The sequence below is a fragment of the Nothoprocta perdicaria genome, unplaced genomic scaffold (assembly GCF_003342845.1).
Source record: "Nothoprocta perdicaria isolate Ctin4 unplaced genomic scaffold, notPer1 scaffold_0, whole genome shotgun sequence".
Classification (NCBI taxonomy): Eukaryota; Metazoa; Chordata; class Aves; order Tinamiformes; family Tinamidae; genus Nothoprocta; species Nothoprocta perdicaria.
The window spans coordinates 13,737,055-13,753,650 of NW_020454092.1; the positions used below are offsets into that span (position 1 = coordinate 13,737,055).

General features: G+C 48.0%; 1 protein-coding gene across 1 annotated transcript in view; it reads right to left on the reverse strand.

Moving 5' to 3' along the window:
• ZSWIM5 (zinc finger SWIM-type containing 5) overlaps positions 1–16,574 on the reverse strand; it is a 92,184-nt gene extending 75,610 nt beyond the window's left edge. The window contains exon 1 of the mRNA XM_026033477.1: positions 16,528–16,574. The gene's annotated coding sequence lies outside the window, so the exon portion shown is untranslated. The remainder of the gene's footprint in view (positions 1–16,527) is intronic.
• Between the last annotated feature and the right edge of the window lie 22 nt (positions 16,575–16,596).

A 16,596-nucleotide genomic window follows, 5' to 3' on the forward strand; every position in this document is an offset into this window, starting at 1 on the left:
TCTCTCCATGGGCAGCAGATTAGCTGTAGTTAAGCAACACATAAACAGGTTGGAAACCAAGGAGTAAGAGTCCAATGTGACTCTGCTACTGACCATCGCCAGTGCCAGCACACCAAGCATTCCTGCACCATTCCACCAGGCACCTGATAGCCCTCGAAGTTCACAAATTACCAATCCAAGACGCTGTTTGCAAGGAACATGCTGTTTTTCTGTCAACAAAGGTTCACCAAATGCAGAGCACAGCATCTCAAAGTCCAGAACTGGGGTTACCAATTTCCTCACCAAACTCTAGGCCAAACACAGGGAACCTCAGGCCTTACTTCAGCCTCCATAAACCTGCTGCACAAGCTATTGGTTAAGCTGCACATGGACATCATTGCTCCCCATTCCCATATTTACCACACAGCCTTGTTTGGATGCATTCCGCTTACGATTTGCTCTTTGGAGCAACTCCAGAACTGCCTCCCTCTTAAGTTTTCCTACAATAAAGTCATTCAAACTGATTGCAAACATGAGAGGCTATGCTTGATTCCTCTCCACACACTAATTCTAGACTAGGTCACCAAACTATTTTCATAGTTGTGTCAGCACTGTCTAGACAAACCATTAAAAACAGGATGCAATGCTCATCAGAAATGCAATGTCAAGTTTGTGCCCAGAGATACTGCGGGAGCCCTGGAGAGAAAAGAAAAACCCAGTTCTCTTATTACACGGTCCACTCGCACAGTTCAGCCAGAGCTGCCTCAGCCACCACTTCTTTATTTAAAAGGACTTCACTGATGTTCACCAGAAAAACATACGTTTAACTGCAATTAAGAAAAATGCACCAACTTCAAGTGGCCCAGGGAAGAGCAGGATCTCTGGAAGGGTTTATCCGAGCAGCAGCATGTGCTCCATGTAGTTGTGTCCCTGCTTCATCCCTCATTCCACTGATATCTACCTGCCTGCCAGCCCCAGACCCTTGTCAGGAGGCCAGTAGCTACATGCCCCTTTCCCATAGGAATTTGGAGCACCCCTCCACATAAGGAGCAGCAAGGGGTCCTAGATAAAGCTGCCCCTCGTCAACCTCCATCATCTCCACCAAATCTCAATGTCTTCAGCTCCTTCCTGCCGGCTTTTTTTTCCCCCCTCTCCTTTTTTTTTTCCTTTTTTCTCTCCATAACATGATGCCTCAGAAATTCATTTTTCCATTTTTTTTTCCATCACCTCTTAACAAGGAACTCTTCCAAACGCAAAAAAAAAAAAAAAAAAGTTGTAATCTTGGCAGAAAGGGACGCGCTTATAAAAATCATCACTCTGTCAAAACAGAAAAATAATGCAGGAGCTGATCTGTGCACATTAATCCGCTGCAGTCAATGAGGAGACAATTTCCCCAGAGAAAGTCATACATTAAAAGGAAAAAAAAATTGGAAAGAAAAAAAAGATTAATGTGACTTTGAAATATCACAAGCACCGTTTATCTTCCTCCTGCCACCACAGTTTTCTTTTTTTTTTTCTTTTTTTAATACAAAGAGCCTTAAAATTCACTGCAAATACATTCCCTTCTGCCTCAGATGTGCAAACACAGGTACATTACAGTATTGCAAAAATATAAATATATTACCACCTGCTCCCTCAACATACAGCCTTAATGTTTTAAATTAATTTAATAAAAAAAAAACTTAATTGCTTTTCACTGGCATAACCTCCTAATTACACTCCGGGTAGGTACATGCTTCTCTGAGCCCCTGCGTGTGTTAGCAATTTGGTCACACACAAAGTTCAGCTCCTCATACCTCCGTGTCACCATCAAAGCCACATGCGAAATACTGTTCCCCAATATCCATTTTAGCAAAAGATACAGAGCTCAAGGCTCTGCCGCTGCTATGACCTAAAAATTCAAGCATTCATTCCCTCCACGATGCAGGACTAAAAGATTTTGCCAGCTAAAAAACCTGTCTCGATCCATGTAACACGAAGAAGAAAGCAATGCTTAAACCTGAGTCGGATTACGTGAACTCAGCCTTTGGCAATTCGGAAACAAATGAGCTCACCATCCCATTTATATTCTCATTTGCCTTTTACACATGTCCCATAGATCATAAATATACATTAATAACTGTAACACTCAAAGTTTACATTCAGCGGTAACATTTAGGATCAATACTCTTCAAATGACCTTTAATAGTAATGAGCTACCATAACACTGTCTTGAGGACATTAAATTTTTATTAGAAATACTTTATTACAAATGTTCAAACCCATCTCTGTGCACCACATGCCCATACAAATATGCTCCTGCCGTTGTATTTTTCCTTGATAAAAACAGTCTTCCAAGGATTCTGGAAATGTGCAGCACAGAAGCTTAAGGTCTTCTATATTTTCATCTTAGTGGTGGTTTTTTTTTTTTTTTTTTTTTTTTTTTTTTTTTTTTTTTTTTTTTTGTCTTGTTTTTAATCAAAACCCACAAACCAGGGGTCAGAAAAAATACCTTTTCAAAGATATAAATAGGGGATAAATAGCTTGAAAAGGATGGGACTGAGCTCCCCAATACATCAACCCTTGTGGGAGGAAGGTCACTAGGACCAGGTCAGCAGCACTTCTTGGAATCTACTGAGCACGCCGGTCTCAGGAAGCAGCTCTGCTCCCATTCCCTAGCTCAGAGGGGACCCAAAAGGAATGGGGACAGTGTTTTCCTCTGACTAAAAAGCAAAAAAATGGGAGAAAAGGGAGAAAAAAAAAATCAAACAAACCAAAAAAGCATCAAACCCCCTCGAAAATAAGCAGGTAGAACATCAGTGAATTTGACAACATCCCATTAAGATCCAATCTCCTTTTTCCCTTTATTTCTTAATGTCTAGTCGAGGCCAAAGTCAGATGATGTCAAAGTCTCTTTTCCCATTTTGGACATTTAAAAAGAAAAGGGGGAGGTGTGGGGGGGGGGGGGGGGGGGGGTGGGGGGGGGGGGGGGGACACAAATCTTTCCAACAATTCCCCAAGACCTGAGCCCAAGCAACAACTAAAACTGATTTTAGTGAAACAAATCAAACAATGAAGTCAAATGATGCAGGTGAAGTCAGACAAAGGAACCATGCAGGAAAACAGAACAAGTCTCTGCACTGTCGGCAGGTGCCACTTCTAAAATTTGCTAATTAAAAACACAAACCATACTGCCGTTACCATCCCATTAACAACCTACCTTTCCTCGGGATAGTTTCCAGGCTGTTACCAGCTCCCCCAAACTCAGCTGCGTTTGTAGATTTTTCACGTTTCACTCTGAATTTCTTGGGAGTCTCAACTGCTAAGCAGCCTTTCCATGTTGTTTCTTACTCATACCCATCTATTGCAGACTGGAGGAAATACTCAGGTAACATCTGGGCCCCCGCGGCTCATTTGGCCGCAGGGAAGGCCCCAGCAGGGCATTTCCATGGGGCTGAGGATGGACCTGCCGCGGGCGATTCCCGCTGCTCCACGACCCGAGCACAGCCAAGCCAGGGCAGAATAGGAGCAGGAGGCTCCTGTCTCCACGTACTGATAAAAGGAATGATTACACTTTTAGGTTCGCACAATTCCCCGCAGTTGTAGCCATGTCATATCTAGATTGTCTAATTTACATGCATATTCATAATCCCTGTGTATTTAATTAAATTCTTCAATCCCTGGAGTGTCTTTCCTAAACAATAGTAATTTATCTTGCACAGATAAGGGTGCCCTCGATTTATTCCACTCTGTAGCTAACAGCTTTTCCTTCTGATCAAGGGGTAGGAAGCAGCTTCGAACAGAGGGAATCTTTAAATATATTTAAATTGCAAGATTAGGCCACTTTTCTTTCTTCTTCTCTCTCACCCCAAGTTACCCTCTTAAGTGATAAACACGTTCCCTCGAGCTCCGAGGAGAACCTTTCACCCAACACCCTGATAACAGCTGCATGCTCCAAATGCAAAAAGGCTGCTGCGAACGCTGGGCTGGAAGAGATGGCACCCCAAGCCAACCCGCAGCAGGGCTCCCTCCAGGATGGTCCCCCTCTCACTCTCTTCACCACAGGCTGCAAATCCCTCCTTCACACCCTAAAAACCCTGCCAAGAAACACCCCCCAGTTACAGACATGGAGAGTCTCAGGAGGACAAAGTCCTTGATGCTTCCAGCAAATATCCCAAGGCCCTATGGCAAGACACTGGTGCTTGTGGGCTATTAGCCACCGGATAACTTCTGGCACCTCCAAGATCATGGATAGATAACCCAGCAGACCAAACAGAGCAGAAACTCTTTGCAGAGGAAGCCCTTCAGAGAGGCTTCTCCTCCTGGCACACTAAGCCTGTGCAAATATTAGCATGGAGAAATGAATTCGGCCTCCAATTAGAAAAGCATTAAAATATTTAGCAGAGTCAAACTGCCAAGAACATCATGACTGGAAGAAAAGAAAAAAATCCCATGCTACAACACATTTTTTTATTACATAGTTCTCATGGCCTGTGCAAACTGCAGCTCCATCACTCCTCCTTCACCACCCTCCTCCCAAACCTCCTTGCAGCCGCCTAGGACAGCACTGAAGTGCAGTGGACAAACACGGGTTTCTGCAGCAGCCACAGTCACCCTCCCACCTGCATTACACGGCATGGAACCGGGAAAGCACCGCTCTGCTCTTGCTGCCTTTGCTTTTCCTTAAGCATCCACACGATGGCCAATGTGGGGCAACCCACCCATTCTTATTCTCCCTGGCTGCGCCCAGCCAAAATCCTTGAAGTCCCTAGAGATACTGCTACTGTGAAAACGGGCAAGTTTTTCAGTTGCACGGTCCCGTAACCTCAGACAACCACCAGCCAGCTCTGCTTTGAGCATCACCTTGGACCCCACCTTGCAGTTTCATACCATCACCACCCGTCCTCCTCTGGGTGGTGATGGACCTCTCCTGTAGCCACCCAACCCACAGCGATGTACCAACCACATCCCTACGGCTGTACGTGGCTGACGCAGCAAATGACCATTATCACTTAAAATGGGTTGCTCTCCTTCAAGAACCTTTTCTCAAGGACCTTTTCTCAGGAAAACAACAGACAATGAGAAAAGGGTATCTTCAAGTGCTCAAGTTGGACACAGGCCACTGTCCTGGACGCAGGACCAAGCGGGATTTAGGGCTCACCTGGCACAGCTGGGACACAACAGGCAGCACCAGCAGCCCCGAGCCTGCCCACGGACACAGCCTGCGCTTGCCAAACCCTTTTCCCCAGGAATTCTTAGCGAGATTCAAACATTCCCAGTCTGCTGTTTATTTGAGTACTTGCAGCTCTCCGGAGCACGCAGGGACATCCTGTCTCTAAACCTGCTGGATCTCTTGCCAAAAGGACATCTGCTTGGAAGCGGCTTCTCCTGCTGACCAGGCCCCGGAGGGCTGAATTCCCGTCTCTGCGAGCTCCCAAACATGCCCTCACACCCGCAAAGCCAATCAGCCCACAGCAGAGCCAGCAGCGAGAAAAGCCACTCGGGCAAACCACAGTTCCCATTCCCACTTCAGAGGCCTCACGAGATTTTTAGATCTTGGAAACATTTCTTCCCACTCGGAGCATTTTTAGGTTAATGGTTCATCAAGCCTCACCGTCCAGGAAACCACTGGGTGGCTGACCGATGCGTGGGTGTGGGGATGGGTGAGGAAAAACAGCCCCGGGACACTGGCACCTTGCACAGCACTCCAGCCATGGGCACGGACAGAGCCCACTGCATCCTTGGCTGGTTCTGCAAGCCCCAAGAGCTGCTGGCTCGCACCAGCGGTACTGGGGGAAGAGGGAATGTGGGACACAGAGGCTCTCCCTTTGGCAAGAAAAATCTGTCCGTGTAATAAACCAGCAGTTCTCTGCTCCAATTTCATCTTGTTGGGCCCTTTTTGCCTAAGCCTTAGTTTCCATTCTATACTCAGCTGAAGGAGGATAAGGAAGCATAGGCCATTTCAGGAAAAGCCCTCCACATCCCACAAGTACATCCCTCTCAGAAAACTAGTGCCTTCAAACAAGTCCTCCAAAATCTGGACAACATCAAGCCATTCCCTCCACGTCATGAAGTCATTCTCCCACATCACCAACTCCTCTCTGCAGGAGAGGTCAAGGACCTTGGAGCCACAGCTAGGAACATTTAGCAGCTCACCGTCAGCCCACATTGCAGGGGATCACGGTGGGCAGCAGCCTTGCGGTGCTGTGCCCTGGTTCGGGAAGCCACGACTTCACAAACCCTCACTTGAACGTGCCTCTGCATCACAATGACCGGCCTGCTGAGCACTTTCTTTGGCAGGACAGAGGCCACGAAGCTAAAGCAGATCAAGTCAAATTCCAGACGAGATGGAGAGAACCCAAGGAACAGCAGAAAGGCCATTTCTGCGCCATCCTGGCCTTTCTGGGAAGGAGCAAAGGGGCTACTCTACATTCTGCACCATTCAGAAACCACGTTTTGGAAAACACTCCAAAGCTCAGTTTGTTCTTGGTCATCCTTGCGAGCACCTGCTTCACACCTGCCATTGCCAAGTGATATTTTCCCCAGTGGGAAGCAGGTGAACAGAACACACAGCTTGCAGCACGTCAGAAGCCACCAAGCTCATTGTCCCACCTCATAGCATGTCCATCACAGGGACGCCATGACCTTGAGGTCTTCAGAGAGCTCATCCAACCTCAAGAGCCCCACAGAGCACCAAAATAACATCTCATAAGTGAGGCTTATGGCTCAATCTTCCAACCTTCAGGTCAGATGCCCCTTATTTTAGCAAAGAGATCAAAAAACAGATAGCCTATGATTCATGGATCAACTAGAGCTTAAAGAGAAATTCAAGAGGAAGAAGAGACTTCTCAGATAGGAAAAAAAAGTAGCAAAACAGGATTCATCTCAAAATATAACAGATCTGGGGGACAAATTAAAAAAAGAAACCATATAATGCTTGCCCAACTGCTTTACTTCTCACATCTGCTACTTTGCCATGAAGTTTCCTATACTGTGTATAATTAGATATATGTGTATAGGTACACACAGATTTCTGAGATTTGCATGTGTAGATATTAACCCCAAAGAAAGTATTCACTGTGCTCACTGAAAAAGAAAAAAAAAATGCTGCAGCAAGAGCTGCTGTGGAGGAGGAGAACAGCATCACCTCACACATCAAGGTCTCACAGATGCTGTGATGTAAATATGCAGAACTTGAAACCTGTGGTCTACAAACTAGTCCGAAGCATTACTGGAAGGCAGCAAGAAAACCCCAGCTTACCGTTAGTCACCTCCGGCTCCCCATGCAGGCCTGTAATTTGGGAGTGAACTGCAAAGCCCTGACCTAAAGCAACTCGTAAGGATCAGTATAAATGCTGTATCATGTTGCTGTCGCTGTGCCTGTGCTGGCTGCCTGGCTCAGCCCCAATCTGGGCCACGTTGTGCTCCCAGACGCTGGGAACACTGCGACAGGATTGCTGCAGGCAACGTGTCCGCATTACCTGGAAGGTGGGAATGGGGTGTCCCACAGACAGCACACAAGCACCAAGATGCAAATTCAGGTCACCAACCACCCCTACCTGGTAGCCCCACGATCTGTGGCTCTTCCTGCAGAAACCATAGGACCTCTTTGATCCCAAAGGGATCCAGCCTTCCCGGGATGCTCTCCGGTTGAGCTGCCAAGGCCACAGAGCACCCCTGCACCACATACATTCAGAGTCATGTGTGTCATGGTGTTTTAGCTCTATTCCAGTGCTAAAAATCCACCAATTCAAGCACTTACTCATACTGGTCTTAAGGACCTCCAAGAACAGAACAACACGTAGCAAATACTCAAAGAGACAGCAGCAACGGGCATGGGAGAAGGTGAGACCAGTGTATGCGAAAAGGGAATCTACTCAGTTTGCAATCACAGTCCCATCCTAATTACTCTGATGTAAAGCCAGACACATCTCAAACTCGTCCAAGTCATGGTGCCTCTCCTGCTAATCTCAGAAGTCACCCAAATGCCCTCACACCGCAAAATTAAACACTTGCAACATGAGCAGTGATGGAGGAAAGTCAACCCCATCTATTCTGGAAGGACCAACCATCCTGAGTGATGGCATCCAGCAGCACAACCGCTGCAAAGTACCCAATTGCCAAGGCCATCATGGCACGTCACCCTTGGGAGCAGCAAGGTGGGCCCTCCTGAGAGAGGCTGACCTGCCGGTGTCTCCAGCACATGTTAGAAAAACTAAACTAGAGGAAGAATAAAATAAGGAATGCTGGATGTCCACCAGCAGAACTAAGAGGATGAGGTGCTTCTCTGGAAGCAACCAAGATCTCTATAAAACGGGTTGCAGCCTCAGTGCTCAGGGCGGGAGGACGAGCAAGCAGGTCGAGAGGAACCCGCTGGATGTTTATCCCATCCTCATCTTTTTGTTATCAGGACCCCAGTATCAGCATTGTTCAAAATGGCTGCTTAGATGGTTGCCAGCAGCAACAACAGAATCTGTCCATCTGCTGGCATTCTCCTTAATCCATCTCAAACACTCTTCCTCTTTCGAAATGCGCACAGGAGGGGGAGAGGGGAAAAAAAAAAAGTCCGCCTTGTACAAAGAAACAGAATCCTCCTATAACAGAGCCTTTTAACTAGATTTTATGCCACCCCTGTTTCCAGGACACACAGACAAAAGTTAATTTTATGATAAAAGAACCAGTGTAAGGTGCTTTTTTGTTATGAGATCAGAAAGCAAATGGAATTTGAATTGTCTGCAGTGGCATGTATCTGACAAAGATTAATTTAAACAGATATTGTCTCTGAAACCAAAGTCCATTGAGCGGCTTCACAGCCTATCAACCATGCGAAAGCGGCTCCTTCAGCGACGCTGCTGACTCCACCACTTTCTTTAAAAATGGCTTAACCTATTTCACGTAAGATAAAAGGTCATATATAGCTCCATTTTACCAGCCCATAATAGCCAAAGCCACACCAAGCAGGGACAATTGGAAGAAAATAATAAGGAGGGGGAGGGATTCCCTCCCCCTTTGCAGGCAGATGCTCCCCGCTCGCTGGGAGCTCCGCAAAGCTGGTGACGAGCGACTCCAGGGCCGCTGAGGAGCCCCAAATATTCCAACAGCTCCAAAGCACCACAAAATCCCAGGGCTGCTGCTGTTTCCCAAGGCCACTGAGCTTTTTCTTCCCTTTTTATTCCCAGATTATAGGAAATATCGCAGGGCAAGTGCTCCCAGGCAGACTCCGAGTGCTCGAGTCCAGCTTTGGGAGAAGACCGAAGCAGCAGCAAAAAAAATAGATGACAGCCAAGAACACTTTCAACATAGTTTCAGTAGTTTCGAGAGGAAGCTTCCGTACGCAGCAGAGCCAGTGAGCTGTTACCAAAATAAACACAAACAGCTTAAAAAAAAAGATTAAGAATTTCTTTATCATCCTAAAGAAAACGAAACAGACGAGAACCAGTGACAGGGAGGGAGAACATGGTCATTTTTCATCCGCCCAGATGCATTTCTCATTTGGCCCCCGAAGCCACCACAATCCATTAATGCAAATATTATTTATCTAAGGGAGCCGCTTGCTGCTCTGCCGCTCGTCTTGACGAAGGCGGCAGCTGCCGGGGCGCAGCCTGCGGCATCCTGCAAGCGCTGCCCTCGAACTGCCCAACCCCAACACGGGGTAATTGCTGTTATGGGCATTTTGAGGCAGCTTTTGCTGGAGGATGTGGGCCAGGGCTACCTTGAAATCCTGGATGCCCCATTCCCTCCATCCCTTCCCGGCAGAGCCCCTGCAAATTCACCGCGGGACACAGCGGTGCCCATCACAAACCTCCCTGTCCCTCTGTTTTTGAAAGCCAAATCCACCTTTCCAAGTGGTATCCTGGCCGAGCAGCATCCTGGCAGATCTGCCTCCCCAGCGCATTTGTCGCCTTGTTTTCAAAAGATGTGAGAAAAGCCAAAGAAAGAGAAATCCCTGGCACCCACACCTAGAATGCGACAAAGGAAAAGCCCAGGATTTTATTAACTTGCGCATGACTCAAACTGCGCCATTTCGCAAGGGCTAACCCCAATCCCGCTTGAACTCCTAAGCTCTAAGCTTGAGACAAAAAAGCAAATGCTCTTAAAACGAAGCACTAGAAAATCCTTCGGGAGAGAAGTGCACTGGTGTCACGCACAGGTGAATCCTCAGCACTCAATAAACACTCCTGCGGCACCAGCCAAATGGAAGCTATCAGTACTTAAACCTCATGATAAAAGTAAATAAATAAATAAAAAGAATTCACTCTCTTGGAATATTTCACTGCAAAACACGCAGACGCTTTGCCCCCACACTTCCCAACAAGCGAGATGAAGCACCACGCAACCGCTTCGGCAAGTTCCTTGCACTTCAGCACAACGTTATCAGGCCCAGCCCCAACTCTAGCTGGGAACGCCAAGCAGCCAGGTCCATCTAACTCATACAGCTGTGAGGATCAGGTCAAAAAATGCAAATGCACCGAGTCCTGCTTTCCCAAGCACATGGACAAGCAGTTGTGGTGACTCAGCTCTGTTCTGTCCCAAGGAACGGCTGGAGGACACCACCATCACACATCCTGCTGCACCCACAGCAGGAGACAGCGGCTAAACTGGTCCCATGCAAAGGGCAGGCTAGTTTTGCAGCATTTAATGTTGCCAAAGTTGAGTTTTTATTGAAAAACCTGATCAATTTTGTATTGATGCTGATGCTGGAGAAAGTCAAGACTCAGCAGAAGCAGGAACCAATTATTCAGAAAAGCTATTTTCCTCCCTTTCCCTCGTTCCCTGAGGACCGAGAGCACGACAGTCCCTATGATAGAACCTCTCCAGGACAGCATCCAACGGAGAGGAAGGACAGAGAGAGAAGTTCATTTCCATATCCTCAAGAAAAGCCTTCCACACCTCCAGCTCCTTGCAAAGAGTGCCTCGGGGCTGGGAAAAACAACATCACCTGCTCCAGGCAAGGGGGGAAAATATGGGAGCAACCTGCTGCCTCCTGAGCCATGCCAGGACCAGGCATGAGTGTCTCCAGGTCTGTAGCAAGCCTCACCTGTGACATCCCAAGGAGAAATAACCCTAAGAAATACAACTAGGGAAACAAGGAATGACCCTTCCCTGGCTCTACAGAGGAAGACAAGCCTTGCTCAATGACCCCCAGGGCCACCAGGGACCAAACACCACAGCCTTTCCACCAAGGGACACTCACTTGGGCTCCCCTCCGCGTGGCCACATCTTTCACCAAACTTGGAAGAACTTGGGAAATGTTTAAGACTCTCCATCAGGTTTGAGAGGAGCTGGCTAAGGGGCCCCAAAGCTGTGGGATCAGCGAGCTGCCAAACACCAGAGCCGTCACACTGGCTTTATTTCTTAGGGAAAAGCCTCATCTGGTGTATTATGCAAGGCCTGCTGCTGCAGAGGACATGGAGCACTTTCGGCTTTGAATACGGAGAGAACGTGGACTTGATCCCACTGCCACGCCAAAGGGGAAAAACCTTCAACGCGTTTCAAGGCTCAGGATCAAATCCCACTGCGAACTCCACATAAAACAACAAGGAAAAATCCCTTACGTAAGGCCAGCACGGCCCAAAAGTGCTTTCCGCTCCTCAAAGTGCAGTCGGACGGGCAGAAAGCAGAACATCACGCTCGGAGGAAGGATGGCAAGTCCACTGCGTTTCCAGAGGAAAGTTCTCCATGTTCAAACGCAGGTTGTTGTTATTTAGCATCATGACCACTGCTTTAGAACAGAGTCTTGCTTCCTTGCTGAACCCCCCAGCGCTCGATTCCCTGCAACAAGAGGACTCCAAGTGGCACAAAACGCTCTTGCTCCCCAAACCAGGGCAGCTCCTTAGCAGCATTAGCTACTCCCATCCCAAGCAAAGAGGGCAGAAGGGGAAAAACCTGCACCACAGCTCAACATAAAGCTCACCATCACACCTAAATGCAAAAAAAAAGCTCAAGCGCAAGAGGGGAGCCAAAGGCTAAGCCCAAAAGCATCAAAGAAAGGTGCTGAAAACTCAGCTTCCTGGATGAGGTTCTTCTCCAGGGTTAGGTTCACATACATCCAAGTGAAATGCGTAAGCCCATAAACACTCTCTGCTATCCTAATGCTAACAAGGTTTCTTTAACGTAGGCTTCCAAAGAAAACTAAAATATTGTGCGCCACAAGTGGCAATGCACAGCCCGAGAGCTGAATGTGGCTCCGCAGAGCTGCTCGGATGAGGGAAATACGAGACGTGTTAATATTTTAAGTTGTCCAAAAGTCCTATCTGAGGTTAAGAGGGAATAATCATAAAACATCAAACATCAAAGCAAGCATCAAATAGCAGCAAAGCACATTCCCCGGCACAAAGCTTCAGAAACAAAGCGCACGGGCACATGTGTTTCACATTACTGCAATTTCAGCTCGGTTAAATATTTCCTAGAAGATTCCTTCTCTCTGTGAAGAAAATTGAGATCTGCTGTAAACAACTCGTGTGTTGGAAGCGGAGGAAGGCAGTTTCCCACCTTGGCTAGGCAGAGATGGATAAAAGCACACATAAGCTGTGAACAAACTCCCATCACTTGTTTACGCCAGAAACCAGAACTTGTCACACGTTCTCCGAGAGGAAAAAAAATAAAATAAAGAAGTCTTCCAGCCTGTTTCTTCTTAAAGCCAAAACTAAATATTTATTTTCCCTGTGCTTTATTTCTCAGGTCTCCTTAGCCACTTTAACCAGCGCCTGTTCTGCCCACAGTAATTAACCACCTAGTTAAAAAGACAACTTCTTTCACATGGTCTGTTTAAGGTGCTAAAAGAGACTCAAAAGCCAACAAATAAATCGACTCCAAAAACTCCAAGCTAAAATTCCAGCTGTCAAAGCCCTGCTAGCTCTTTCCACACAACCATCAAGAAACTCGGGTGTTTTTAATCATCTCCGATGCCAGTTTCTGTAATACACTCCAGAACACGCTCTGGAAATATCTCACCTATGAGGGAACAGCAATAAACAGATCATAAGTTTTAACGTCGCACAATTCTTCACTTTAATTATATATGTTAAGAAAAAGTAATTAGAAATGTAAAGGGCATAATATATGCTTGAAGCGTTGAACAGCTTCCATCATGATAGGACTCATTAACCTCTTCTGGCCCCTTTTATGTGGTCTCAAGTATTTTAATATACACTGTGGGATAAAACAAGCTGCCTGCAAAAAGATAAAATAAAAATTAATTAGTTAATTGGGAACACATTGCACAAGCACCCCAAATTAAGAGCATATAGAACGACTAGACTCCCTTAACCAGGTGCTGACAGGGAACACCGGGTTTCAGCAGGAGAACAGTATTCTGGTGGAATCCAGTGCCCCTTCCAAACCTGTTTCTGCTGGACGCGGTCTTAAATCCAGACCCAGAAAGAGGCAGATCTTTACGTAACACACAGACAACCGTCACTAGGGCTAGCAAGCCCCACGAAAGTGCTTTCCCCCAAATAAACAGCTCTTCCTTGAAAAGGAAGGACAACTGCGTGCAGATTTGGACTCTGCCTCACACTGTAACGCAGGTGAGAGACCCAAACACTCCCTGACCCGGGGAGCATCCCATGCAACAGCCAGGGCGAATGGCAGCCTCGGAAAACAGGCTCGCTCCAAGCATTTACCGATCTGGGGCGTTTTTAAACTCGCCTTCGTTGCTGCTCTAGCAGCAGGAGCAGACGCCGGCAGCGAGGCACGAAGCCATATCTCGGAGCGCCCCTATATAGCCCGGCACCACGTACATTCCCTGGCTATAATGCACAGGGAAACCGCCATCCAGAGGCTGTTCCCAGCAAAAAGCACCTTCCAAACCGAGCATCCCGCAAGCAATTAAGGAAAGGCAAACTCCCACCTAGAGCTGCCACAGATGCTCCCCGGCCCCCACACAGCCGCCACGACTCCAGGGCAAACCGTATTATCCTATATTAGGAAGCGCAAGCTAGAAACATGAATTTGTTATGCTGGATAATAGCCTGCTGTCAAAATCCACTGAAGGCCTTTTCTCTCTCCAAGAACCCAAGAGATAATGGTGTAAAAGTTTTGTTCATAAATATTTATGTGAGCGAACTTGTTAAAAATTAACCGCCACCGTTAAAGGTTTTGTATCCTTTCGGATTCCCGGCATGCAATGCCGTCGCATGCTTTATATTAAGCCTGGCATTTCTGCATTCCTTTCCTGCATGCTTTTGTCATTTGTCTAAAAATTAAAAGGGGGGGGAAAAAAACCCCACACACCACACACACACAAAGACGGGATCTGTACACATAATAATAAAGCAGTTTTTAAGAAGACAAAGATGCCTGTGTTCAACATCCAAGATCTCTCTTTGAGCAGGGAAAAAAAAAAGAAAAAAAAATCAATTTAATGACTCCAGTGAGATCAGGGTTTAAGCCTCGCTTAAGTTTTACTAAGCATAAAGGAATTATTAGTTGGTAATATAGGCATGTATGTTCTTCTCAGATCTGCCAGATTTGTAGGCACAAGAGAGCTCTAGCCCGAAACACTTTTGCCCACGTGTCTCCAACCCTCACCCACCACGGCCATCATCAACCTCCAACAAGGCCATCCCAGTTGGATTTTATTTTTAATTTTTTTTTCAAAGAGATTTTTCCAACCACAGAGGGAAGGAATTCCATGCCTGCACAATTTGGGGCTTTTTTTTCCCTTGCAGGTCTGAGTCAGAAATGCAGCTACACAAACATCTGATCTTTATTAGCCCCATCTCCACCGGGCAGCCATCAGGTTGCAGCGCCGCGAGCCCCGGCCGCCCATGGAAGGGCTCGATCCAGGCGAACGGGAGCTCGGATCCGGCGCTGCTGACCATCAGGCAAGCCAGGGCTTCTTCCCAGGCTTAATGATTCCCATATATGCCGGCAACCAAGCTCCTGTCTTAACTGCAGGCGCACGCGCAGCGCGTTTGCATCCCAGGTGGCTCCAGCTTTTCTCCCTCACCTTTCAAGACGCATCCTCGGGATGGATGCGGAAAAAGCGTTGCCTTCCCGCTGCTCCACCCGAGATGAACACATCGCCCTTTGCACAAACCTCCCCCCGGGTCCATCCCAGACACGGCTCATGCTGGGAGGCAGAAGCAGAGTCATCTCATTGCACCACAGCTGCTCCAAGACGAGGTGCAGCGAGGATGACACCCCAAAATCACCGCAGCACCACCAGAACGTGCTGCTCCACCCAAAGCACCCGCTTGGGCAGACAACGGCTCCGAGCTCTCATTTCAATGCCCAGGAGAGCGCTGAGACTTGTTGAGGGATGAAAATGCCAGGGACGGGACCATCCCCATCCTCTGGATCACCAGCAGAAGTGACAAGGACCCAGCACATGCTGAGAGAGGACGTCACTGCTGCCACTTCAGGACTGCTTCACACACACAACCCCAGTCCCACCAGGACAGTCCAGGGCATTAACCTCCTCTGAGCCACATTTACGAGAAAAATAAAAGAAAAACATCCTTTAAAAACCCTTTGTACAGGAGTAACCCTGATTTGAAGCAACCCCTACCTAAATCTCCCACGGTGGCTGGGCTTGCATTCTCACTTTGATAAGCAGTTTAATCAAACATTGCCCATAGGGTAGGGAGCTATTTTTTTTCTCCCTTTAATTTTAAAGTTCCTTCAGAGTTCCAACTCTCTTTCTGAAAAAAAATGATTTGGTTTTGAGTTTCAAAGTATTTTAAACAGACTCCAAATAATTAATCATCTTAACGCAGCCCTTAGAAAATATTAATTCACAAAAAAAAAGGGTATAATCATATCCTCAGAGGAAACGCTTTTGTATTGCATGAATTTCCACTGCCTATCCTCAGAGGTAAAAGGAAATTTTCTTTTTCTGCTTTCTATTTTCATGCCTCGACTGGAAAATGTTTTGATAATGCCCTTCTGAATGCAAACTGTACCAAATGTGATTTTTCCCCCCTCTCTTCTTTCAAGGCAGCTTTTCCCCGAATGGAAGGAGGGCTCTTTAAATAAACACAGCGGAACTAACCAGCCCTTAAAACAAAACCCCGGCCCCCGCCACCCCCTTCCCTCATTCACGCCCCAGCCCGGCACAAGGCGAATTTGCATTCCCACATTTGCAAAACAAATCGCAGCCAAGCTCCCCCGAACGGCGCCGCGCGCTTCCACCGCCCCGCACAATACGCGGGCGAGGGTGATTTCGTGCCAAACGCTGCGGTTCGGCCCTCTGCAAACCTAAGCGCCCCGTTCCCGACGGGGACAGGGGTGCAGGGGGGGCGAGGGCAGGGGAGAGGCTTCCCCGCACGCTCGGTTTCCGCCGCTCCGGCTCCCGCACCCCGCGCACGGCGGGGAAAGGAACGAGGCCGCCGCTGACAGCGACCCGACAGTGACCGGGCACCGGGGGTCGCCGGGCTGGCACTGACGGGGGGCGATGCAAGGGAAAAACAGCCCCCCCACCTTCGTTATCCCCCTCTGGAGGTGACGGGACCCCCCGCACGGGGAACACAAAGCGCGGGGGGCGGCGGCGCGGCCGGTGCCGGCCCCGGGGCGGGTTTCCCCGCGCCCCCGGCGCACAAAGGCGGCGGCGGGGCGGACACTCACCCACTTGCAGCGCGTTGTCCACCGCGCCGGTCTCCAGCAGGCGGATGCCGCGGCGGAAGGGCAGCCCCT